We start from the raw sequence: 26,257 nt of genomic DNA on the forward strand, positions 1-26,257 counted from the left end.
ATGCGTGCAACTGTAGAAACAAAAATTTATAAGGGAAGCGCAAAAGTGTTGATGGAAACAACAGCAAACACTGAAACCACAGAGAACAAATTAACAGGCTCGAAGGAAGTAATCGATTTTTTGTGCGTAAAATCTGTCGTAGCGCCCTCCAGAAATAGTTTGCCAAACGCATAGAAAATATTCATGTACCTTTATCAATATTTCTTTGTGCTGGAGTTACAGACCCGCTTACGAAAAAGTCGGATGCCTGGCAGAAATCGAATAAAACTATAGTCTTCATTTTTCGCTCGATTCTCTTTATGTCAAATGTGACACTTTGAGGCAGGAGAAAAGGGGTTCATCAATTTTGCAGTTTCGGGCAAAAGGTAAGAGAATAATATGGAACATGACAAAGCAGGTATAATTTAATTGATAACCTGTTTATTGCACGCTTCGTGCTGCTACAGTCCGCTGCTGCTACCCTCCAAAAAAGGAGGGAAAGCTGAATTGGTACAAAACCGGTTTTTATTCGAAACCTCTGGCAGAAATCGAACAGAATTCCGGCAGAAAAACCGAGGCGAAATTTCTGCCCGGATCGAGTGTGTCATTTCTGCCAGTTTTCACGGGTGACGGCGGCCAGAAATCCGGCAGAATGTCTGTCAGAAAAAGTTTTTCGCTGCCAGATTTTTGTTCCTACCAGATTAACAGGCTCGAAGGAAGTAATCGATTTTTTGTGTGTAAAATCTGTCGGTAGCGCCCTCCAGAAATAGTTTGCCAAACGCATCAAAAAATATCCATGTACCTTTATCAATATTTCTTTGTGCTGGAATTACATAGCAGCGATGGCAGCGACATCAAGATTTAGTTTGCCACTTACTGCTCGAGGAGTGCTCTATTGAAGGATTACTCGTAGATTACATAAAAACCTTTGACACACTTTTTGTCAATTACCTGGTAGTCTGTTCTCTGTGCTTTATCAACATTTCTTTGTGCTGGTGTTACATAGCAGCGATGGTAGCGACATCAAGATTTAGTTTGCCACTTACTGCTCGAGGGGTGCTCTATTGAAGGTACCTGGTAGTCTGTTCTCTGTGGTTCTGCTTCGGGCGAAAAAGGGCTGCGCGTATAACTACTGCAAGAAATGTCGCGTCGCGTCGCATGTCGCTTGCACTGTGGGGGTACCCTTAGTTTGTCACTTACAGCTCGAGGGAGGCTCTATCGTAGGATTACTAGTTGATTACCTTGCTGATTGATTACATAAAAACTTTTTACACATTTCTCGTCAATTACCTGGTAATCTGTTCTCTGTGCTGGCACCACTAAGGCGGCGGGAAATATCGTACAACAAACGTAAATAACCATTGGCGGCGGCGGTTTTTCTTTGTTCGGCTAGGGGGCTAGTCCAGGCTCTCTTGTTCTGCCTACAAGCACGTTTAACAGCCCTCTCCAGTTCGGCGTATCGTTGACGGGCAGCTGTTTTAGCCGATCTGGTTCGCGCTCGCTCAATGCCGGCTTTCGCCTCGCTCCGCTCGTCGATCTTCCTCCAAGTTTCTTCCGAGATCCACTCCCTCCGCCCGCTGCGCCCTTGCCGAGGGCTTCACCATTGGTCGTGATGAAGGCGTTCTTGATGCCGGTCCATTGCTCTTTGACGGTTCTATCAGGTTGCAACTCCGAAGCTCGGGATTCAATTTGTCCGACAAAAGCCTTTTTCACCTCACGATTCTCCAATCGGCGGACGTCATAGCAGCACCCAACTTTCTCCTCCCGTCATTGGACACGTACGACGCGCAAACGTATTTCATCGATAACAAGATAATGGTCGGATGCGATATAAGCGCTGCGTTTACTGCGTACATCAAGAAGGCTCCTTCGCCATTTTCAGCTGATGCAGATGTGGTCGATTTGGTTTTCTGTTCGGTCGTCGCGGGAAACCCACGCCCCTAAGGGGGAAGAGCTATCCACCAATGACCATGTTGTTATTACCACAGAATTCTGTAAACAGCTCCCCGTTTCCGCTTATCTCTCCTAGGCCATGGCGTCCCATGACGCGTTCAAGGTCCGCGTTGTTTAAGTCAATCTTCGCTCAAGTGGATGTGGCTATAAAAACTCTTTCTTCTGCAGGTCGGCAGCATCTGTTGGCGCATAGTACTGGATTGCTGTAAGGTTTCTAACCCGTGTTCTGAATCTGGCAACGATTGTTCGCTTATTTATCGGTTCCCACTTAATCAGGGCCGCATATGCCATCCATCTACTCTTACGTCACTGTACGTGGGGGTGGGAGGCAAACGTTACTTTCTCGGGAGCCTCTTCCTACCATATATTTGGTTTTCGACGCATTAATTTGTAACCCTATCCTCCTAGCCGCTGTTTTTAGTCTGCTGTAGATTACCTCCGCCGTCCCACGGTTTCTAGTAATGATGCCGAGGTCGTCTGCAAAGGCTAGGAGTTGGCTACTCTTCAATAGCGATATTGAATAACATACAGGACAGTCCATCCCCTAACGTTGCCCTCTGCGCGATTCGAAAGGACTTGAGAGTGTCCCCGAAACGCGCACGTAGCACATCACTCGTTCTAGAGTAGCTTTGAACAGCCGCGTCAGTTTGTCCGCAAAACCATACTCGTGCATTATCTGCCATAGCTGTTCGTGTTCAACGGTATCGGATGCTGCTCTGAAATCCATGAAAATATGATGCGTGGGCACGTTGTACTCTCGACATTCTGGAGGATTTGTCGGAGAGTAAAAATTTGATCCGAAGTAGCACGGGCCCCCATAAAGCCCGCCTGATACGGCCCTACGAATTCTCTTGCTATTGGGGATAGACGAAGCAACGAAATCTTGGAGAGCACCTTGTAGGCGGCGTTGACCAGCGTAATGCCGCGGTAGTTACAGCAGTCTAGCCGGTCGCCCTTTTTGTAGATGGTACAGACTATACCTTCCATCTACTCCTCCGGTAGCATCTCTTCTTCCCAAATCCTTGAAATCAGCCAGTGAAGTGCCGTTGCTAGCGGTTCTTGGCCATTTTTGTAGAGTTCTGCTGGGAGTCGGTCCTTTTCGCTGTTGTCGTTTGTAGGTACTCCGAGGCTAACTTCCATTGCGTCTCCTGATACTATATCGCCGATGAGGTGCTCAGCAAAGAACTGCTTCCACCTGTCGACCACCTCGCGCTAGTTTGTGATTAGATCCCCTCCCTCGTCCCTACACATGTCAGGTTTTGGTGTGTGGGCCTTGCGAGTTTGGTTCACCTTCTCGTAAAACTTGCGGGTATCATTAGCCCGGAATAGCTGTTCTAGCTCCTCACGATCTCTGTCCTCCTTCTGGCGCTTTTTCCTCCTCAGGATCGTGGTCAACTCATTACTTGCTCGTCAGTGCTTGGTCAAATTCTTTCTCGTGGATATGCAAAGATAGTTTTTCCAAGCTCTTTTTTTCTCTCTATCGCTTCTTGGCATTCCCCGTTCATGTCGTTCACTCGAAGTGGACCGCGGTTGCGGCCTCGTTGACGGCCGAGCGTATCCTACTCCATCCGTTTTCGAGGGTCGAAGCATCTAGCTCCACAGAGGAAGGCAGAGGTTCATCCAGTACGCGCGCGTAGTTTTCGGCAGTTCGCGGGTTGTCTAGTTGCCGAATGTTTAGTCGAGGAGGGCGACTTTGTCGCGAGGTATAAACCGTCGATAGTTTTGAGCGCACATGTACTGCTACTAGGTAGTGGTCCGGGTCAATATAGGCACTCCGTAGGGAGCGTACGTTGGTGATGTTCGAGAAAAACCGGCCCTCGATGAGAATATGGTCGATTTGGTTCGAGGTACGTTGGTCAGGTGATCTCCAGGTGGCCTTGTGGATATCTTTGTGAGGAAAAAAGGTGCTTTTGATCACCAAACCTCGAGAAGCCGCAAAGTTGATGTATCGCTGGCCGTTATCGTTCGTGACGGACTCTGGAAAAATTGGGCTTTGCCACCACGGTTCCTCCACACCTTCTCGCCTTTGAGACAGATCTGCTGCAGTGCCACGATGCCAAACTTTCGGGGTTGTAACTGATTGATTAGCACCCTGTCGCCACCAACGAAATTTAACGATCTGCCATTCCAGGTACCAGGTCTCCATTCGATGTCCTTATTTCGTCGCCTTGGTCCATGCCGAATGCTCCGAGAAGATATTTCTTGACTCTTGTTGTTAGTTTTTTTTGGGTTTAGGTAGGTAGCCGTACTAAGGTTTACGCTACCGAGTCTCGGGATGGGGTTGCCATCTTACAGTATCGAGACAACACTGTGCCTCTTCCCCTGTTAGTATACGACCTTAGTTTGTTGGTTACCCGATCTCCGCTAAGGTTGCTCGTATTCCGGCTGGTACCACCTGGAGGTAGGGGTAGGAGTTGCTAGATAAGAGATTACGGACCACAATGGGGTCCGTCCAACGCATTATCCAACCATTTACCAAACAACCCAGATTAATTGATTACTATTTTCGGTTTTACTGAAGATAGTGCGTTTAATGACAAATAGGATTGATCATTTGAATAGGTTCCTTAGCCAACAAACGTATATCGTTTGTCAACTGATGCATAGTTTAGTTATGTTAAAATTTTGCCTCGACCTCATCTAACAAACATTAAACATTTACGCAACAAACTGTTTAATATTTGAAAAATGTCCTGCATTGTCGAATTGTACCTAACGGGTGGCAATTACAATTTTGGATTTTTTTCGCGGCCCTTATGCTCAACAACAAACGAGCTCAGAGAGAAATGAGAGTATGTATGTGTTAGCTCTCTATCTCTCTTTTTATTTTGTTTATGCTTGCCCAGTTTTGCTAAAAATGGCGTCGAAACAAAAAGCATTCCGGGAGCGCGTTGTACACTTCTGCGAACTGCAACAGAAATCTCGGCAAAAAGTATACGGAACAACATTTAAAAAGCAAATATGTTCCGTCTTCGACTGTTTACCATATCCTAAGATGCCCTACAACTATTCGTAAGCAAGGTATTGGAAGACCAGCCATCATGAAAATGGACAATACGTGTTTTGGCCGGATAGAGCATCATCGTATTACGCCAAAAAAACCCAACCGTTCCTGAATACCCATTCGATCCCATTTTTACCCAAAAACCACGACCCGAAAAATCTGTCTCAGTGCGCTCAATCGAAGATTTCTTCGGAATTTTAAGTTCCTTGGTGTAGAAAAATAACTGGTAGAATCAAGAGATGCATTCGCAAAGTTAACATGACGGCCGTACAACGCTCCTGTTTCGACGTCAAACGAAAGCTTCGCCGAACAGCCGATTACGGACCGTTTTCAAATGTATACTATTCTTTTTCAACAATGGATAATGTATGTTTAATTTCGGTAAATCAGATCTTCTTCTTGTATCTTTGTCTATTTTTGCAGCTTGAGAAAAAAAGAAAAGAAAAGTAGTTTTACGCCAACCCAGCGTTCGAGCCTCTTGGCACAGATCTATATGCTTTTATTAAATGTTGTCAGGCAGTAAAAGAATAAAGTAATATGAGCTATAATTGCTTTTTGTACGCTTCGTTCCTCCGTATTTTTGACTTTATTCATTTTTTTTACTTATTTGTTAATTGCAAGATTATAATTAGTTTTTGTGTGAGGCAGTTCATTGATATTATTGAATTAGCTAAACCTAATTTTCTATTTGCGGAAAACCGCTCTATTTTCCAAACGATTGAAAAAAGAAAAGATCCATAACAAACCATAATTTTTTTTTCTAACTTGCAATACTGGACGGTGCACCATCAACAGCATTCGGGTATCCCTTGGTAATGTTTTCCCGGCGAGACATTTTCACAGATGGGCTAGAAATGCAGCTTGTGGCCCCTGAGTGAAATTGCGAAAATTCTCACTCAAACGCATCTTGCTTGCCTGCCGAACGGAACGGAGGGATTTTCCGAGAAAAGAGTCACCGCCGAACGCGAGCAAGAGAATGAGTGAATGGGTGGAAAAGCGAACGCAAGGAGAGCGCGCGCGAGAGCTGAGCTCCTCCAATGGCAATGGCTGATGCAGCCAAAAATGCTGGGCTATGGCAACGTGCGGTGGAACGGTCTCATGCTGGCTGCCCTCGCCGTCGTTGTTTCAGTTGGAGCTCGGAGCTAAAGCTCCCCAATAACTGTATCGTTAGTATTGTGGAGTACGCGACATCGTTCGGTCGAGTTTTGCAACCAGTGCTCGCGGGGTTATACACTAATCGTGCGCGTGGCGTTTTTTCTTATTCTCTGCTTACCTCATAATCTCATCTCCCTTCAGCCGCGCCGGTGTCTGCATCAAAAGACGGTGGGGGTGACGTGAAGGGAGCCTTGCACAATAGCTGCACAGTCATGGATTTATCGCGGTCCGCCGCTGCGGTGGAGGCAGAGTGGAGTGTTTGTTCGGTGTTTGCGATTTGTGTTCGTAAATGGTAAAGTCACTAGAACGACGACGCTGCTGACAGGCGACAGGGGCGACGGTCGTCATATGTTCTTTGGTTTGGCCCCCGCGCTTACCGTCTTACGCGAGATTCTGCTGATTGGTGGACGGGAAAATGTTACGATCAACAGCCGGGCAGGCACGAAAGATGCAGTGAATTATTTTATGAATATGTCGGCTACGTTGATGGCGACCATTAGGTCGTCCTGAGGCATTTTGTGCTGCGGTTATACATACATAGTTGCGAAGAAAGTGTCTTGCTTAATCGAGTCGTTGCGTGCGTGCTGAAAACGAGGGAAGATAATCTGCAGACAGTGTGTTTTGCTAGCAAAATGAAGTTAATTTGAGAAGAGGTTGTATCGGCTGTACGTGAAACCAGTTGTGTTTAGGAAAAAATCTGCCAAATCCATCAAAATACGCTCGTATTTGTCACCCGCCGGTTTCATGTGGGGGCGGCGATAGGTTCGTGTGGGTACAGTGTGTCAGTGGTGCAGTGAGGGAGGACAGACAGACAAACGAAGAAAACAGAAAATATGCTGCGAGTGTAGAGAAGTGAGTACTAAGACAGATTGAGAATAAGTAACGTGATTACGCGAGAGAGCGAGCGAGAGAGAGAGACTGGAGAATATCGGCGGGACCTAAAATGTTCGCTTGAAGTGAAACTGAGACGGAGCGATGGTTCCCACGTTGGGGTCTTTCTGAAGAGAGCGTGGAATGTAAGCAGTTTTGTAAAACGGATAAGTCGCAGTGCAGAAAAACTCCAGAAATCAAGGCCCGCGAAAGTCAGTCAAACATTCCAGTATTCGATATTCCGTCTTGAAGTGTACGGTAGACATTTCACGACCATAGACGACATCGTTTACCTTGGTAGTGTGGCATATAAACGGCGGACCCCTTGATTGCTTTATCACACTTATGCAAATTAGCTTGGAACGGTCGAAACGGGAAAAGAGTGTCGGATTGGGCCTCAAATTCCAACCCATTTGAACATATGTTTTAGTGATCGCAGCCGGAGCCGATGTGGGAGCCCGCAGCTCTCGCAACCAGTCGACCAGTTCTTGCGGCTCTCGATCGTTTTCTGCACCCACTTTTATTGTTTTTGTTTTGCTTTCGTTTGCTCCCGTCGTCGATCCGGTTTCCCCTTCAAAGTGTGAATGGCGTTGGGTCGGGGTTGCGGTTGAAATCGTGTTTTACACATGCTTTGGACATACGGCAGTGCCTCTTACGAAATCTCACCATCAACAGTCGCGCCAGCGAATAAAGAAGCAGAAATGTGCAGTGTAAGCAAATAGTTGTTTGGATCAAAACAAAAGGCCACAACGAAACGAAACGAAACGAGCGTGAAAAAAGCGGAAAATATGCCGAAAGGCGATAAAAAGTAGATCTTGCAGCGCAGGCATATAAACAACGTCGATTGAGGAAGGATTGCTAAAATAAACAACGGAAAGCAAAACAAAACAATACATAAGCCAGGCAAATAGTAATGATTTTCCGACTGTCAGGAGTGAGAAATTCGTACGAAGAAAACTGATCTCGATCGTACGTACGGCTGAGGCTGTGTGTTTGTGCAAAAAGTGCTTCGTGCCAGTCGGCGGTAGTGAATACGGGCGCGCGGCAAGAAGATGCGGTGGGTGGCCTTCGCAGCGGCTCGATTGTATGGCAAAGTGAGATAAGTTTCAACCAGTCTACCAGCATCAGCAGCAGCACCACCACCACCAGGCAGTACCGAAATTGGATTAATTTTCAACCGTGCGGTTTCTCGGTTCTCGCCGACTGGAGAAGCGCACTACTATTGTAGGCCAGTGAATGCCACAGGTAAGATGCGCTCATCACGTGGAGTTTTTTTTTCATTATTCGCCGTCTGAGAGGAGGTTTTATTGGCATTGAGCTTCAATCGTAAGAGGTTTGGGTATTCGAAGTCAAAGTCAGCTCAATACGTTTGGCAATTCGACGCCGTCTGGTGAAGTTCAGTACATAGAATTAACCTTTAATATTTATGCGATTTTGATTTCATGCGGAGCGCAGACCTTGAAATGGATTTCCACGTAAAGAAATTGGGTAATTGGCGCTGTTGGAACGAAATGATGGCGGTAAAGTGAAGATAGAGATTATTATGAAACGTTTGGTTTATATCAGGTTCTATTTGGCTGCCTTTTAATAATGATTAATGATTTAAAATCGATTTGAGCTGTACATTTTACCTGCGCGTGAACTATTTATTGAATAAATATAAGTAGCTACCATTAAATAAGAAAAGATCACCTTTGTTATACAGTAATGTGTCGATTTTGTCAGCCCCAGGTTGAATTTTGGTTCTCGAAAAGTGATTCTCGTTGAAAAGTGGTTCTCGAAACATTTTTTTTGTCTGGTGTATCGAAGTTTAACGGTCTGCATCTGTCTTCATATGGTGGAAAATTAACATATGGTGGAAATCCAACCAAGATGGAAAGCTCGGTGCGTGCCGGATGAATCTCCTTTGGACAGCTTCGATTGTTGTTCAGCTAGTTCTACTCCCAAGTCTTCGACATTGGCCACATGTTGTAAAGGAGGCCCTACGACTGCCTATATGATTGGAGTTTTGCTTCTAGTAATCGTGATGACAGAAAATGTGGAGACGCTTGTAGAGAGATCCATACGATGCCAATTAGCAAATCGGTCCGCTAGATTTTGTAGCTGCTTGCAGTTCTCTACAGATCTAACGACAAGGAATATTTTCAAATCATCTGCATATAATAGTTTACATCCAGTTATGATTACAAAACACACGTCGTTAAAGTATATGAGGAAAACTAACGGTCCTAAGTTACTTCCAAGAGGAACACCAGACTGATTGCAAACATTACCGGACTCGATAGAGCCTAGCTTTACTACGAGTATGTCTCCTAGTCAGTAGAGTTTCTGTAACTAAAATTTGATAGTCAATACGATCAAAGACGACTTTTAGGTCAGTGTACACTTAGACAGAATGTACTAAACTGTGGAAGGTTAGTGCTTATAAAGCGTCTTGGGAAAAGGCCATGTTGCTCTTTCAAAATATTAGGTTTTACTTTACTAAACAAGAGCTCGTAAACGAGAATCTCCATTAACCTAACATGCACATAAAAATGTTATTGCACGGTAATTCTCGATGTTGCATTTATGGTATGCTATTATTCTGCTGCTACTCGCATAACAGTCCCATTTTCTATAAAGTTTTTACCCTTGTTTATAAATAAAACTGTTATGCGAGTAGCGGCAATATTGCTACACAAACATCAGACTGAATAGATGTGAATAACTGCAAACCACAGTCACATGCATCGTCTTAAAAGTAATAAGTAACTGATTTGAAAAAGATTAAAATTTATTGAAATACTGAACAATATTACTTGTGTCGTAAACATTACCACGGAAATCTAATAGTTCTTATTAGAGTTGCTTCCATAATTTGCTAACGTCTACTCGCAACTCATATACCTGGGACAATATTCTGCCTACAGCAAGATGGTCGTTTAGCGCTGTCTGCAAAAACATTGGAACGATAGCATGAACATCGGTTTGCAGCTTGGTCCCAACACAAAAACACCAAATTAACCGAAAAAACTATCAATTGCTACAGAGAGAAAGAGAAGAACAGAACAACTATAGCCACTTTTTGCTCTCCTTTCTTTTTTGACAGTGATGATAAAGTAGGATGCACTAAATCAGTCAAGACTGGCCAGAATTTGTTGTTGGGCAGCATTATAAGCGGATATAATGTAAATGGCCTGACACTTTGACATTATAGAACATTATAGAATTGTTATATATGTTCATATATATTACAATTTAATTGCCATTTTAATGCTGAGTGGTTACTTGGGTAATATTAAACAAGTTTTCGGGAACATTTCACATCGCTTTATCAATTTGCGCGGAACAAGCCGTGGATGTACTAAAAATGCTGGAAAATGTTTTGCGGAATCCTAGTATTTTTGCGCTTTTCGTTGGTGTCCGGTATCCTCTGGGCACGACAAATTTTTATATTTAAAAACTTATTAAAACAAGTGCATCTAAAAGTGTCTTTTTCAGATAGCCAAATTTTTTGTGGTCAGTTAAGCTTTGTCAAAATTTTGCCTGTTTTTCTGTTTTACTTGTCTCTGACTCTGTCGCGGTCCAACGTAAACTTCGTAACCTAAAACTTCTTCACTTTACAAAAACATTTACACTTGATCGTGACAGAGTTAGAGACAAGTAAAACAGAATAAACACACCCGGTACAGTACAACACTGAATGTGCCACTTAATGGTCGGCAACCGGCTGCTCACTCGCTTCCACCACACTACAGTTGATAACCTTCTATCTTCTCTGTGCGGAGTTTATGTGTGCGTGTATGGAATAGTTGGAATATTGGGATGCTGGAGGGACAAAATTAGATATGAGACTACCTAATAGAGTGTGGCGGTAGTTTAATTACAAAAACTCTTGAGTACCGACCGAGATAGTGAAGGTTGCCTTGAACGACCTAACATATTTTTGGCCTCATATTGAAATTTTTCCAGTTTCATCCAGTTTATCGTTCTTGGCATCAAAGACTCCTCAACTTTTCAAAAAAAAATTGCCTGTTTGCATAATTAGCACATATGGTCAACCTATCTAGTAGTATTTCCGAAAATCTTAATTGGTTATCAATTTACCTGAGTAAAATTGAATACACATGAGATTAAATTCATTTCCATATCCATAATCCATAAAAAATATATGTATGCCTAATTCAAGAAATGTGGTTCCATTAACCATATATCCAACCTGATACTTACATATTTGTAATTTGTGATAAAAGTCGTAAAACATGGTGCCACATCGCTCTGCCATAGAGAAATATGGCACTATTACTAGCTGCCATAAAATATTTTCATATAATTTGGTCCCGACTTGAGACTTCCATAGCTTGATGAACTCTCCTATTCTTTGGCTGCCGTATACATTTTATCTAACCAGTTTGCTCACTGCGCCTCTGGTCATCTTGTTCCGACCGGTTTTGAAGCAAATTTATCCGGCATTCTTGCAACATGCCTTGTCCATCGCTTCCGTCTAGCTTTAGCCAGTTTACCTTAATAATGGGTTCGCCATAGAGTTGTGCGAGTTCATGGTTCATTCTTCGCCTCTACACTCTATTACTCTGTTCTCCTGTATGCCGCCGAAGATCGTTCTTAGCACTCGTCTCTCAAAAACTCATAACACTCGCAAGTCCTTCTCAAGCATTATACACGTTTCATACCCGTAGAGAATACTCGGTCTAATGTTCGTAGAGTATACTTTGTACGGCGATTCATCTGCTTGACCGCAGTTCTTTGTGAAGTACGTCTTCCGCTAAAATACGCCTTCGAATCTCACGGCTGATGGCACTGTCTGCCGTCACCAGTCAGCCACGGTAGACAAATCCGTCAACTTTATCGAACTCATCGCCGGTGATCGTTACTCTACTGCCCAAGTATCAGCATCTTTGGCTCGAGCAGCACGTTCCTCACAATCATCCGCCCAAGTAACTTCGGTCGACCACGGTTCCCCCAGCCAGCATGTACTTTGTTTTGAACGTATTTACCTTTAATTCTTCATTTACCGTTAGCTTTATTTACCTTTAATTTGTAAAAGCTCGTGCACTGCGTGTTCATATCCTCCCAGTTCAAAACAGCTTGTAGTGCTATCACAGACTAACAGACGTAACACTTCGAACACATTTTCTAACAAAACATCGTTTCAATGACACCCCTAAAACTTGGAAAAAACACTAGCATCACCTGGTGCAGTCTTCGCGCTACGCAAAGCAGCTTGCTATAAACTTAGCAATGCTATAAATTTACTTGTATATTATCTGACAACAGCGCCAGTGCAAGCGAGCGGCGTTTTCGCGCAGCGACTGTGGTTTGAGTCTTGGCTTAAGTGAACATTTGAAATGATCGTTTTTATTGGCGATGGAATGAGGCTTCAGTGTTATGTCTGTTAGTCTGTGGTGCTATGTTGATCAATAGCCATGAGAGATCATCACCTTGACGAAGCCCTCTATGAGATTTGAAAGTATTTGATAATCCATTCGGAATCCGAATATTTGGTTCTTTCCATCGTAGATTTAATCGGTTTGATCAGCTTTCCAGGAGAGCCGTTATCGTCCAAGATTCTCCATAGCTCTTTCCGGTCGATGGTTCCATATGCTGCTTTGAAGTCAACTTTGGAACTATGGAACTTTGGGTAGGAACTTTGTATTTTACGGTAACGGTCTTTTTGAAGAATCTGCCTTCTTCTTCTTCTTCTTCTTCTTCAACAGCATAAAGCCGGGGTGGCTCGTGCTGTTTCAAGCACTCGTCTCCATTCAACTCGGTCTTGGGCCACTCGTCGCCAATTTGCTAGTCGTCTCAGAAGTCGCAAATCGCTTTCGACCTGGTCGAGCCATCGTGCACGTTGAGCCCCCCTGTTCCTGGTGCCGGTGGGGGCAGAATCTGCCACAGGGTAAATAGCCGCTACGATATCATCCTTCCCCTAGTTGATTTAATGCTCTTTAGCTGCTTAATGGCCGGCTTAACTTCGCCTATCGGTGGGGCTGGCACCTCTTTCATGTTTGTCGCACCGTTGAAATTGCGTTCCCCGCCGCCATGGTTCTTCATCATTCAGGTATTCGTCGGAGTGATGCTTCCACCTTTCGGTCGCCTCACGAGCGTCCGTCAAAATACTATCATTCGCTCGCGGCACAAAGCCTTGCGTCAGTTTCTGGTAGACTTTCGCGGTTGCTGAGAACGATGCAGCTTTTTGACCTCCCCTTACTTTTCCAGGTAGTGTGTTTTCTCCCGGAGATTTTGGGTTCCCGGCATTTTCTTCTGTCAGCGTCCTTCGACGATTCGACAAATGGCACTGTGCCTCATTGCGACCCGTGCAGCGTTCTCTTCATCTATCACCTTCTTTCATCGTCATACCTCCTACATTTATTGTCATGTTCCGCTAATTTCAGGCCATCCGTCAGATAATGCTCTCTGCTACAATGTTAATGGCTGTTTTGATGGTATTCGAACAGTCCTCGAGAGGGGCTTCGTCCAGCTCGTCCTCTTCCGATAGCGCAGCTTCGAGTGAGTACGCGTAGTTTACGACCAGTTGATGTTGTTGTTGTTGTTGTAGTTGTTGTTGCTGTTGTTGTTGTTGAGACTCCACGATTATTGCCAGAACCAAATTATGGAGGTACAGGTATACCTCGATATAAGACAACCTCCTTATAAAACAACCTCGATATAAGACTTTTGTTACCTCGATATAAGACAAATTCCTTTGAAATAGCTGGTAACGATACCAGAGCTAATTTTCGATTCCAAAATCGGCACCATGCAGGTGTTCATTATTTCAAAATAACCCTAAAAATTGTACAAAACTAATACCTCAAACAATAATAAATAGCTCAAAAAATGTAAACACACGACACAGAGCAAAATTGGCGACCGCCAATGCATTTTTTTTCGAAAAAAATGTTTCGATACATTCAATTTCGATATAAGACAACTTTTGGAAATTATAAATTGTCTTATATCGAGGTATCCCTGTATATAGTGACAGCAGTGCTTGGAGAATTCGCAAAAATTGATGATTTGAATCGATGAACATCTCTCACACTATTCGCCTACCTCGCCGATAATGCATCGATCGGCTTTGAATCTTATCACCAACATAGCCTCATTTTAAACATCGGAATTCGTTCAATAATTGAAAATTGAACATTGAGTGTGGCCGATTTAGCGGGTATAGGATGCCCGGGGATGCCGGGAAGTATTCAAAATAATATCACTACGAAATGACAATAGTTTGAAGTAGTATTAGTTGCTTTAGAAGCAGCAGAATGAGATATTTCGCATTTTTGCGTTGCACTCGATATTCGAAGAGGGAAGTCCTCTATGGTCGGACAGCCTCTATGGCCGGACACTAGGATTTCTCACACACAAAGATTGGTAAAAATATTCGGAAAACAAGGAGCAATAGTAAATAACAAGATTTCATGGTGTCCCAATTATGACGTCTTTGTCTCAAAAGGAAAACAAATGAGAACTGGTTCAACCATTAAAACCAAGAGAAACGAGTAAATTTCATAAAAGTAGGGGATTGTCCCCTGTTATGAAACGGCCCCGGTTGTGAAACACCTGTAATTTTTAACGTTTTTATTATCCTAGTGCAGTCAAGTTACTATCAGCGTCTAGTCTCATAGTAATACAGTAGGATTTCGAATTTGGCAACAACTGCGTGTCGCCTATGTTGCTAAAATCGAAACCGTGCCAAAATCGAGACCCTTTTTGATATGACAAAATTGAATGTAAATGCATTGGAAATTAACTAAATGTTATTAATCAACGATTGCAACCTTTTTCACAAAATCCGCCAAGACCTATCCATGCGGTGTAAGTAAATTTTTGGTGACCTACGGTAAGACATAGTCCTACGGCAATAAAAATATTATTGTTCGAAACATTCTATGATCGCAAACTTTTTTTCATGAACACACTTAGGGCAATATTTTTTCGTCATTTAAAGTAATGCGGAAACTGACTGATATTTAAGCATACTTTTGGAAGTAAAATATTTTGTGTTGCCCAAAACGGATACTTTTGTTGCCAAAATCGAACCATGCCAAATTCGAAATCCCACTGTATAACTTTTGAGCAAACAACGGTTAAACTTCAACATTTACAATGCTTTGTAGGAAAAGTGTTTAAAAACTCCCAGAAAAGTTTTTTCGCATGTTTTGCAATTAATTATTTTGTGTACCAAATGGAATAAAAAGCTCAGGTAAAGGCATATAAGCTAAGTTTTGGACCTCTATTTCATCACACAGACAAATTTTAGGTGAAACAATTGACTCAAAAATTATTATATAATTTTTTTGCAATATGGCCACCGCCCCGGTTATGAAACAGTCGAGTTCCCCGGTTGTGAAACATCTAGGAAATCAATTATTTTATACTTCAATGATCGTATATTACTTCAACTGGGGCATTATGAGTTTTATGGCCGCAGGATTCATTTAGGTTTAGCATAAACTCAATTCCTTGTAACACATGTAATAGGCCAGTGCATTTCAAATACGCCAATATGATTGCTTGCTTTTTTACATGCATTCATTGCGATTCAGATTTAGATGATTAAACGAAGAAATTGACTAATGATTTTGTATTTTTAGTATTTTTCATGAATAGATGATTTTAATTTTAGATTTTCCTTCGATATTTTTATATTTTCTATTCTTTTCTAAAGATTTCCCGAGGTGTTTCACAACCGGGGACACTTTTCTTTTAACCACAAAAAACATGTTTTGAATTTTTGCTATTACTTTTGTGTTTTAAAGAAAAACCATATACTTCCTTTGGCAAAAAGATAGGTATATGTTTAAACTTTCCAATGCTTCAAAAAGATTTGGATTATCCGATTAAAAGCTATGGCCAATAAACAAAACCTGTTTCATAACCGGGGACATTCCCCTACATTTATAAATGTTTTTAATAAAAAAATGCAATATTTCTGAACGATAGAGTTGTTTTCCGAAACAGTTTAAATTTGACATGAAAATACAAGCTTATGAAGATAAAACTTAATTTTTGAACCTGTGTCCTGTCCTCTATGCCCGGATACCAACTTGTTGGTAATTCTTGGTAAATTAATCAGCAAAATATATTTATTTGGTCTACAAAAGCTATATTTTTGATTCCTATCTGAAATAAAATTAGATAGGCTATTCAAAAACTGTAAAAAAATCAGAAAAAAATTGCTGCAAAATATCAGTTTGATGTCAACCTATCAACGTGCCTAGTAAATGGAGTAGCGGCGTACATTTTCGCATGCATTCCACATTACTAGCAATCTCACCAAACATTTTATGTGAGTTGAACTTTATTCAACTTTTATACAGCAAACCTGCAAACACGGGACTTACAAGATTCGTGCTGGGGTAGGGGAACTGGGGGGAAAATGAACACCCTTAGCAATTTCGCCATTTGCTTCCCCAGGAATCAACCAAATGCTGAACGCACTACATGAATTGAAAGCTGGATTCATATTCCACGTAGCAAAATATAAAGGTGTTTGAAAAAGGACGATTTGTCATGAAAAATTCCTTATTTTCGAAAGCGACACATTCGAGCCTGATTTTTTTCGTGTGGGTAAAATGAACATGCATTGAAGGCAAAATGAACATGTCATAGAAAACTAAAGTTAACATGCAGCTTGGATAAATTAAACATCATTTTACCTTATCATTGTTCTACATATGCTGTAGATATTCGACAAGGCTGCTGAAATTAAAATAGGACTCCACAAAGTTAACATAATGTATCTTCGCCACGTTCATACAATGCTTGACTTTCAACTCGCTTCATCGGTCATTTTCCGTCATTTTTCGAGAGAGTCGATCATTTTTATTCATTGAATTGTAATTAGGTCCTGGCTGCTGATAAATGGAAAATAAAACATCATTATACACATGGTTCATTTTGCCCCCATAGTGAAGTGTTCATTTTGCCCCCAAAACACCAATTGTTTTCTAGTGTTTATTATAAACAAACAGTTGATAAAAATATTTGGAATTTTCGACAGATCCGCAGGACAGTGATAAGTAAACAACACTAAATGATACCAATAGTCGAAATTTAATTTGTTTTGCCAAAAAAGCTCATATACTATTAGTGGAAATTACCATCGGCTTCAGATTTTTATTTATTTATTTCAACAAATATTTTTTACTTTTTCAATTTTTTTCACATTAGAAAGCTTATGATCACCACATATTGTCTCAAACAGCTTGAAATACTTATGGGAGAAGATACCTATTGATCTGGAACAGATTTTAATCGGTTTACTGGTAATTTGGCTACCTGTTCATTTTACCCACAGTTCCCCTATACTATCTACTTTCAAAGTTAACCTTGCAGCGCATATTTTGTTGCTTTGCATTTTTTTGCTTAAAATATGGCCATAAAGCCGGTATTTTTTGAGTTTTATCTGACAACCTAAAGTGTTCGAGCGTATAGAACTTCCCTCTATATTCAGCGATGCTATGAAGCGTAAATGTATGTGGCTCACCTGTCGTTTGAACTATTCGCTTCTCTGTTTTCTCGTGACAAAATCGTTTACCGATACTCGGCGTGTATATTCATTTTGCAATCTTTCCAACCTTTGACTGGCAGTGTCGCAAAACACCATGAAGGTGGTCATCAAAAGTCTACAACGTCACCTGAGATGGTTCGAAAAGTGAAGAAGCGGTTTGAGCGAAATCCAGGAGGAAGTGCCAATCAAACCGCTAAAGGACTGAAATCGCTGATCGCATCCTCCGACGCATATTCATACGAGTTGATCATACGAGGATGCAGCGCCTGCCATAATTGGGCTGGTTTGGGCTGCTGTAACCAGGGATGAACGCTGATCAGGTTATCGTGAATATGTCGGGTGTTTTAGAGGCTGCTTTTACGCCGTTGGCAGACAAACATTACAGTCGGTACTACATATCTTATAAAATACAAAATAACCAAGAATAGTTGAAAAACAATGTTCCGAACTTCATTTCGACCACACAATAATGGTTCTCACCAAATGTAAATCCAATGGATTATTCCCTCTGGGTCGTTTTGAAGAGCAAAATCCGAGTTAGAAAATATACCATTCTTGAGACGCTGAAGAAAGTCATTGTGTGAGTGGTCCGAGCCGATTTCATAGACTCTTGATAAGGTTACGCATCGAGTCCTGTAAATAATTCAAGTTCCGTTTAAATATTATGCCAAAACATAGTTCCACCATTACTATGACAACCAACCTTGCTATTGATCACCATACCAGCATATAAATTTTTATTGAAATTATGGTGAGTCAGGGTAACGGATGGCTGAACTCTGTTGAATTAATACATTAGAATCGTCTTCTCAAATTTGTAGCTATAGCCATATCTACAACTATATATCAAATACAACAAAAACGTGTTTATTGTGTCATCTGACTAATAGCCCATCCACGTCTTTTATGGCAAATAAGACACTTCCCAAGTGTGAATTAGCAAATCTAAAGAGTGTGTTTACTTTTTCGCCGATAAAAAGATAAACTTCGCGTATCGCTCGTTAGCGTGTGAACCTGGTCGATCACAACCGGACCGACACTACAGAACGCCTGCATATGGACGTGTGAGGGTATGCATATGCATACCTATGTATTTGCACTGATTGTGGCTTGTTTTTGCGGTGCTAGTAAACAACACTTCTAGGTAGGTAGATACCATGGTTACATTGAGCATCTGAATGTTTATGTTTGGATTGCTCCAGTGGATTTCGAGGGATGTAAGCTAATTAATGAACTTAAACAACTTGTTTGATCTTTCGGTTTGCCTCGATTACCGGCCCGGTTGTGTTGCGTTGGGAGGAATCTTGTTGACTTGCACCTGCAGCGCTCTGCTATTAAATATTTGTCGCGGTGACTTGTTGTGGGTTGAAGCGTCAGTCAAGCTTAGGTTTTCTTTATGATGAGAAACTAATTGTCAGAATCTCTCACATTTTAAGTCGGAATTTTTATTCTGTTGTACCTAAACATTTCAAACATAAACATTTTTTTCCTTTATTACACTATAACAGCGTGTAACTTAATAGCCCCTCGGTTTTATAAAACGAATTTCACCTCAGCGATTGAGGTCCACATTGAATCGCGGTGACTCACCGTCAACTTGCCCAATCAGCCACCGAAATATCCCGCGAATGGTGAATCCGTTCCGGGGGCTGAGGCTGCAATCAATCGGCGGTGGTACGTGCATTGTGCGCGTTTGGGATTTTCTATCCCGATAATCGCAAATGTGAAATGAAGCGAGGGTGCAGATATTTTTTCATCAATACAATTTTTGATACAATGAAAGGGATTAATTGAAAATCGGAGCGAGGCCGTGGATTATGTGTGCACTACGTGGCGAAAGGCAAATTTTTTCCCGATTGTGGAAAACGAGAAGAAAGACTGCGGCGGCAGTGTGTTTTCCAGAGGCAAATAATTATTTATGGCTTGGCATGCAATGGATGTTGAAAAAATGTGTTACCGTTGGTTCGGCTGGCTTTATGAAATATTTTTGCTTTACTGCTTTAATGATGACAAATTTGCCGTCAAGCTCATTGATCGGCCAAGTCAAGTGATAAGGGTTTTGACAAGGAATGGGTAATTGGTTTATTCAAATGCAGTAAATTGGATTCCTGATCTGCTAAGGCTTGGTCACATGTTACAATACTGATACTGACTGGTCAAAAAATAAAAAACTCGGTGAATTGTAGTTGTGAAGTTTTTCATCACCCGCCATATTCATCAGACATGGATCCGTCCGACTACCATCTATTTTGATCGATGTTAAATGTCCTCACTGAAATACAAGGTGTCGGAAGTTTACTTAACGTATTTGTGACCTTAAAGGATCCATAAATTTCCAATTTAAATAACCTGTTAATTTTTTAGATCTCCTCTATAAAGGATCAAAACAAACCAATGGCAATCATCGCAGTTTCAATCATATCATATTCATAAGGTGACAACTTTCGGCGACCGCCGTGATAATTGTTTCCCACCATTTCCTAGTTGTTCTTTCGTTTTGGATAATTACAAATTCCAGAGAGCGGTCGACCAATCTGAAATAGTATTGCAAAAAACCAACTCGCCGTAAACTATTTCGTTTCTGTAGACTGCAGCGCGAAGAGTACAACAACAAACAAGTTGTTTCTAGGGGGTGGGAGATTGCTGTAAGTTAAAGTGGAACTCCGAGCAGACTAAGGATGAGGAGGATATGACATACACTTTCCAGTTTCTGGCCCAACCTGCAGTAAAACTTTCGGGAAGGTTGATACTTGTCGGTTGCTTCACCATCTGCCCGGTAATTTGAATACTTGTTGCTTGGATCGCTCCCGGTTCCCGGTAGTGTTTGGGTAGACGACACGTAAAAAACGTAAAACTGGCATGCAGGTTCTTGTATGCCGACGGGATGAGAGTAAATTAACTTTTAGTTCTCGTGATGCATGCTTTCCTAAAAATACCAAACATGTTGGAGACGTTTCCTATATCAGATGAAAGACCGACATGTCATTGATACAGAAGAGCTCGTAACAAAATCGATAGTTACGCTTGATGGGATAGGTGCTTGTATCCCGGAAGCATTGACTGAATTCTGAGGGATCATAGCAATGGAAAAGTTTTTATGCATTCACTTTGATGGTTAGGTACTATTTACAATACTACTGCTGCAACATTTGATGCTGATGAGTTTTGCTTTCTGTTGTAGGATTTTCAATATAAACATGAAGGTCTCATGCGAGGCTCTCCGATATGGTAATTAGCTGCGCCTGCAGAAAACCAAACCGTACCCACCACGGAGAATAAATTGTTTCTATGAAAAACCAATTAAAACTGCTATCCTTCGGCTTAGCCTATGAGGATCGTATACGATGGTAAACAACATTTCACGGTGATGCTCCCGATTATTGTGTCTTGTATGTTGATGGCAGAACATTACTCCTGACAAATGGCAAGCCAGCGAGCAAACCACAGCGCATCGGTTTGGTTTGGTTTGGTTTCGCTGAGCCGAGGCAAAAATGATACAGGTTCGAATAAAATTGATTTTTAATTAAAAGGCTTCCGTTGTATGTTTCTGTTTGTGGGATTATCCGCGCTGCTGCTGCTGCTGTTGCTGCTGGAAATGTGAAATTGCGAAATGAATGTAATTTTAAATAGAGCCGGTAGAAATATTTTTTTTGCCATCACGCCGCTTATTCTTCATATAATTTATTCACGGGTTCAGCATGTAACTTAATAGCTTTAATTATTTATTTTAAAATAAAAACAATCAGTATCCAAAAATGAAATGCTTGTCTCGGTAACGATGTTGCGAAAGTTCTGAAGCTTCCAGCAGGTACAATTGATCGTTGAACGAGCACCAAACAATTTTATTATTTTTATATGAACAGACGAAGTTTTATGTTTGTTTCCAAAATAAAAGTTTTCATATTAAAATATTTTACATAGCAGCGTTTTTGTTTCAGTTTTAGTTGGAAAACAATACGTTGTTTTAGTTAGTCCATCTAACAAAAATTGGAGCCAAACATAAGAAAATCGAAATTAATGTTTCAACCTTGATTTTTGGTGTCACTTTACTCAAAAATAGCGTAATTTCAGAGAACTCCGTGAATTTTGAGATAAAATATTGTTCGTCATGAAATCAGTTATCAGGTAGAATAATCAAAAACCAATTTTCTCCTAGTGAAAACGTTGTACATTAGCATATAAAAATGCAGAAATATTTTTTTATAACGATAATTTTAACAATAGATGAAGGAAATGGAACAGCAAAGTAATTAGGGTACGGCAAACCGCAAAGAGGAAAGGGTGAAATTTTTTTGAACATGTTCGAATGCTGAATTATGTTCGTAGTTCGTTCTAGCCTGATTTTTTAATAGACCCTACTTGGTAAAATAATCTTAGAGGGGAGACACGAAAAGTATCTTTCATTTGCAGAAAGGAACTATTCAAAAATCAGTTGAGAATAATTCCATCTATTCCACTTATCACAAAATTGCTTTCATTTTTTCACAGAAAAGAAACTTTTCGAATCATTTTTGGTTCCAAAATTTAAAATGTAAGATTTCAGAAGTGCCAACGGCCAAACATTCATAAGTTCAAGCGTCCAAAAGTTAAAACACCCAATAGACGCTAAAAAGTTTAATAGTACCACAATAAAAAGGCCCAAATTCCAAAGTTCAAAAATCTAAAAGACCGGAAGCCCAAAAGTCCAAAACTAAACTTGAATTATAAATCCATAAAAAATTACATCAAAATTCTAGAAGACCCAACATCTAACAGCACAGGGTTCAAATGTCGGAAAATTCAGAAATTTAAAAGTCCAAATGTCACAAAATAAATCAAAAAACTTTAGTTCATATGTCAAAAAGGTTTAAAATTGAAAAAAAAATAACATATAAATATGAAGATCTAAAAGTAAGCAAAGAAAAACTTTTGTGCTACATTTCGTTTTGAAAACGTGATGATTTTCTCGTTTTATTCGACAGATGTCGCAGCCAGTCGTTAAGACAACAGCACAATTGCGGGGCTAGTGCTACGTTCTTATTTACTCTAGCAGCCTCCCGGGCCGAGATTTGAACATACGACGACTGGCTTGTCAGGGCAGCGTTGTACCTCGAGATCAACTGGGACGCACTAACGACAGGTCCAATAGTACAAAGGAAGAAAAATCCCAAAAGTCCAAAAGTTTGAAGGTCCAATATTGGGAGCTTTGCCCAAAGTTGAACGTGGTCTAAAGGAAACGCCGCGCTAGAATTGTTGCCAGAATGCTGTAAACAAACTTGTTGTTCACATAACTGAGCATTTCGTTTTTGAGTTGCGCGGTGGATAACTTTCAATGAAATTCACAATATTATAAAGCCTTAACAGTCGGAAAATTCGGTAGTGCGACCCAAAAAATTAGAAGTCCAAAAGTTTCGACGTCACATAGTGTACAAGGCCAAAATTTAAAAATCCTGAAGCTTTTAGCTTCAAAAGTTTAAAAGTCTAAAAGTTAATAAATAATTATATAGTACCTAAAAATCTTAAGGTCCAAAAGTCTGAAGGTGCTGCATTATAATGTAACTGGATTTTTGTGAATTGGCCCGCTTACGGGAATAAACAATGTTTAAGACCAGTAGTGTTGTTTTATTCAGGGTCTATTGTGAAACACCCCCCCTCTTTTGTTCAGCGTTCGATGGCGTCGGCAGAGCTATGAGGTTAGGGCGGGTCTGTAACGAAACAAAAGAGGGATCGGTGAACCTATGTTCACCCAATAATGCTCCCCTAATGGGTGTATCCGGCCACCTATCACACCTTCCGTAAAGGCAGAGGCTCGGATCACAGAACGGGTCTGACTCACCTTCTCCACCAATCCCGTCGGCTCAGGACACCTCGCGATGGACACTGCTCCGGTTCCTGGGTAACGCGGCTCTTTGGCGGTTATCTGTGGCCTTTCCCCCACGGGTTCTCCTGGGTGGCTGGATCAACGGATGCGGTCCACGATGACCAGTGCAGCGTCCCTTCGGCACTTTGGCACTCGCGGAACCTTTATAATAAAAGAACGGACAGATTTATTTCCGTACTTTATGGTACGTCGTGACTCGCTCACAGTTCACTTCAGAATAGATAGTCTCGGCGATGGCGTCCTACGGGTTTCCTTAACATGGTGGAAATAATCTTCACGTCGTCAACTGACGTGTGTGCTTATGCTGTGGGGCGAAAAGCTCACAGAGAGCATTAAACCTGCAGTTGTTGAACGGGATGGGGGTTGATTGATGTACGGTAGGTTCGAAATAGGATAGGATGGGATCGTGATCGGTGGTTTTGGTTTGTCGTCTCCGACTCTGTTCACACTTGCCTTGTCTCCACTTTCAGTGATCCGGATTTTAGGATTCACCGGTCGGGGTGGTTATTAGGCTAGTAATAGTTCAGTCGATTCCCATCTCTTGGAATCGTTACAATAAAGAGCCAAGAAACGGAAAAATCTCAAGTTCAAAAGGGCCAAGAGCTCAGAACCTTTGGAGTTTTTTTTATAGATACTTTGTTCATTTGTTACCAATCAACAGACCCAGATGGTCCTAATGATGCTTAAGTATACTTAAAATATTTACTTTGATTCTAGAACGTGGCATGTGGAAGTCGAATCCAGAAGAAACTCTTTTGAAGGTTCGTTGCAGACCGATGACAGCACCGTGGGTTCCGTAATTAGTAGGTGTACGTCGAACAGGCAAATTGTCAAAAGCTCAAAAGCTCGAAAGTCTCACAGTGCCGAATATCTAAAAGTCCAAACGATCAAGAAAGTCCAAGTCCAAGAGACTAATAGTCTAAGCCTATATAAGAGAACAAAAGTCCAAATTGAAGAGACCAAAGGTCCAAACCCTGGTGACAAAAAGCGGAAGTCCAAAAGACCAAAAGTTCAATTCCAAGGTCCAATTCCAAGGGAACAAAAGTCTCAATCTAAGACTCCAAAAGTTCAAATCCAATAGACCAAATTAACTATTAACCGGATTAAATTAACCGAAGTACAAGTCTGAGAGACCAAAAGTGCAAATCCAAGAGAACAAATGTCCAAATAAGATACCTAAAGTCTAAATTCAAGAGATCAGAAGTCCATCTAAGAGACCAAAAGTCCAAATCCCAGTGACCAAAAATCCAAATCCGTGTGACCAAAAGTCCGAACCCGATATTCATGGGGACCAAAAGTCTACATCCAAGTGACTAGAGGTCCAAGCCTAGAAGATCGAAAGTCTAATTTCAAGGAACCAAAAGTGTAAATTCAAAAGTCTAACAGTCCAAATTCAAGGGATCAATAAACCAAGATGAAGGGACCATAGGTCCACATTTAAGAGACCACAAGTTGAAGTCGAAGTGACCAAAAGCCCAAATCGAAAAGACTAAAGGTCCAATTGCAAAAGACTAAAGTTCCGAACCTGAGGGTCCAAAAGTACACGTCCAAGGAACCAAAAGTCCTAAACCAAGAGACGAAAAGTCCAAGCCCGGGAAACTGAAAGTCTAAATTTAAGAGACCAGAAATCCAAATCCAAGGGACCAAAAGTCCAAGGTCAAGAGACCAGTGGTCCAAATCCAAGTGACCAAAAGTTCAAACCCCCAGTAACCAGAAGTGCAAGTCCAAGGGACGAAAAGTCCAGGTCCAAGAGACCAAAGATTCAAGTCTAGACCAAAAGTCCAAGGCAAAGTCTAAGAGACCAAAAATCTAAGTCCAGGAGACTAAAAGTCTAAATTCAAGTGATCACCAAATCCAAATGACCAAAAGTGCAACGACAAGGGATCTAAAGTCCAATTCCAAGAGACCAAAAGTACGAAACTGAGGGTCGAAAAGTACAAGTCCATGGAACCAAAAGTCTAAGGACAAGAGACCAAAGGTCCAAATTAAAGTGACCAAAAGTCCAAGTCCAAGAGACCAAAAGTGTAACTCCAAAAGAACAAAAGCTTAAGGTCAAGAGACCAAAGGTCCAAATTCAAGTGTCTAAAAGTCTAAATCCAAGTGACCAAAAGTTTAAATCCAAGTGACCAAAAGTGAAACTCCATGGGATCAAAGGTCCAATTCAAAGAGACCCAAAGTACGAAACTGAGAGTCCAAAAGTACAAGTCCAAGGAACCAAAAGTCCACATCCAAGAGACCAAAAGTCTAAGGACAAGAAACCAAAAGTCCAAATCCAAGTGACCAAAAGTCTAAATTCAAACCAAAAGTGCAAGGGTCAATTCCAATTCCAAGCCAAAAGCGGCGCGTACGTGTCATTTCTATACTGTGTAAACTTTAAGGCTGATACAAATTACACGTCATAATTTCTTGCCGTTCCGTTGTTGTTGACGGTTGATAACGGTTAATCTGAACCGGTCTTTTTAGGTGGACCAATCAGATTGTAAGGCAGTTTGACAGTCGACCATAAACGTTCGTCGAGTGTGTTTGACAGAACATGACTATGCTGGAGCCATCTGTGAAATTTTTTAGCTTTTCCAATGATCCATTGCAAAAGACTAAAGTTCCGAACCTGAGGGTCCAAAAGTACACGTCCAAGGAACCAAAAGTCCAAAACCAAGGGACGAAAAGTCCAAGCCCGGGAAACTGAAAGTCTAAATTTAAGAGACCAGAAATCCAAATCGAAGGGGCCAAAAGTCCAAGTCCAAGAAACCAAAAGTTCAATTCCAGACCAAAAGTCCAAGGCAAAGTCTAAGAGACCAAAAATCTAAGTCCAGGAGACTAAAAGTCAAAATTCAAGTGATCACTAAATCCAAGTGACCAAAAGTGCAACTCCGAGGAATCTAAAGCCCAATTCCAAGAGACCAAAAGTACGAAACTGAGG

The 26,257-nt window shown here is 41.4% G+C and overlaps 1 protein-coding gene across 1 annotated transcript in view; it reads left to right on the forward strand.

Moving 5' to 3' along the window:
- The first annotated feature begins 6,169 nt into the window (after positions 1-6,169).
- Positions 6,170-26,257, forward strand: part of LOC128744312 (uncharacterized) — a 546,345-nt gene continuing 526,257 nt past the window's right edge. The window contains exon 1 of the mRNA XM_053841201.1: positions 6,170-8,206. The gene's annotated coding sequence lies outside the window, so the exon portion shown is untranslated. The remainder of the gene's footprint in view (positions 8,207-26,257) is intronic.

The sequence above is a fragment of the Sabethes cyaneus genome, chromosome 3 (genome assembly GCF_943734655.1).
Source record: "Sabethes cyaneus chromosome 3, idSabCyanKW18_F2, whole genome shotgun sequence".
NCBI classification, from domain to species: Eukaryota; Metazoa; Arthropoda; class Insecta; order Diptera; family Culicidae; genus Sabethes; species Sabethes cyaneus.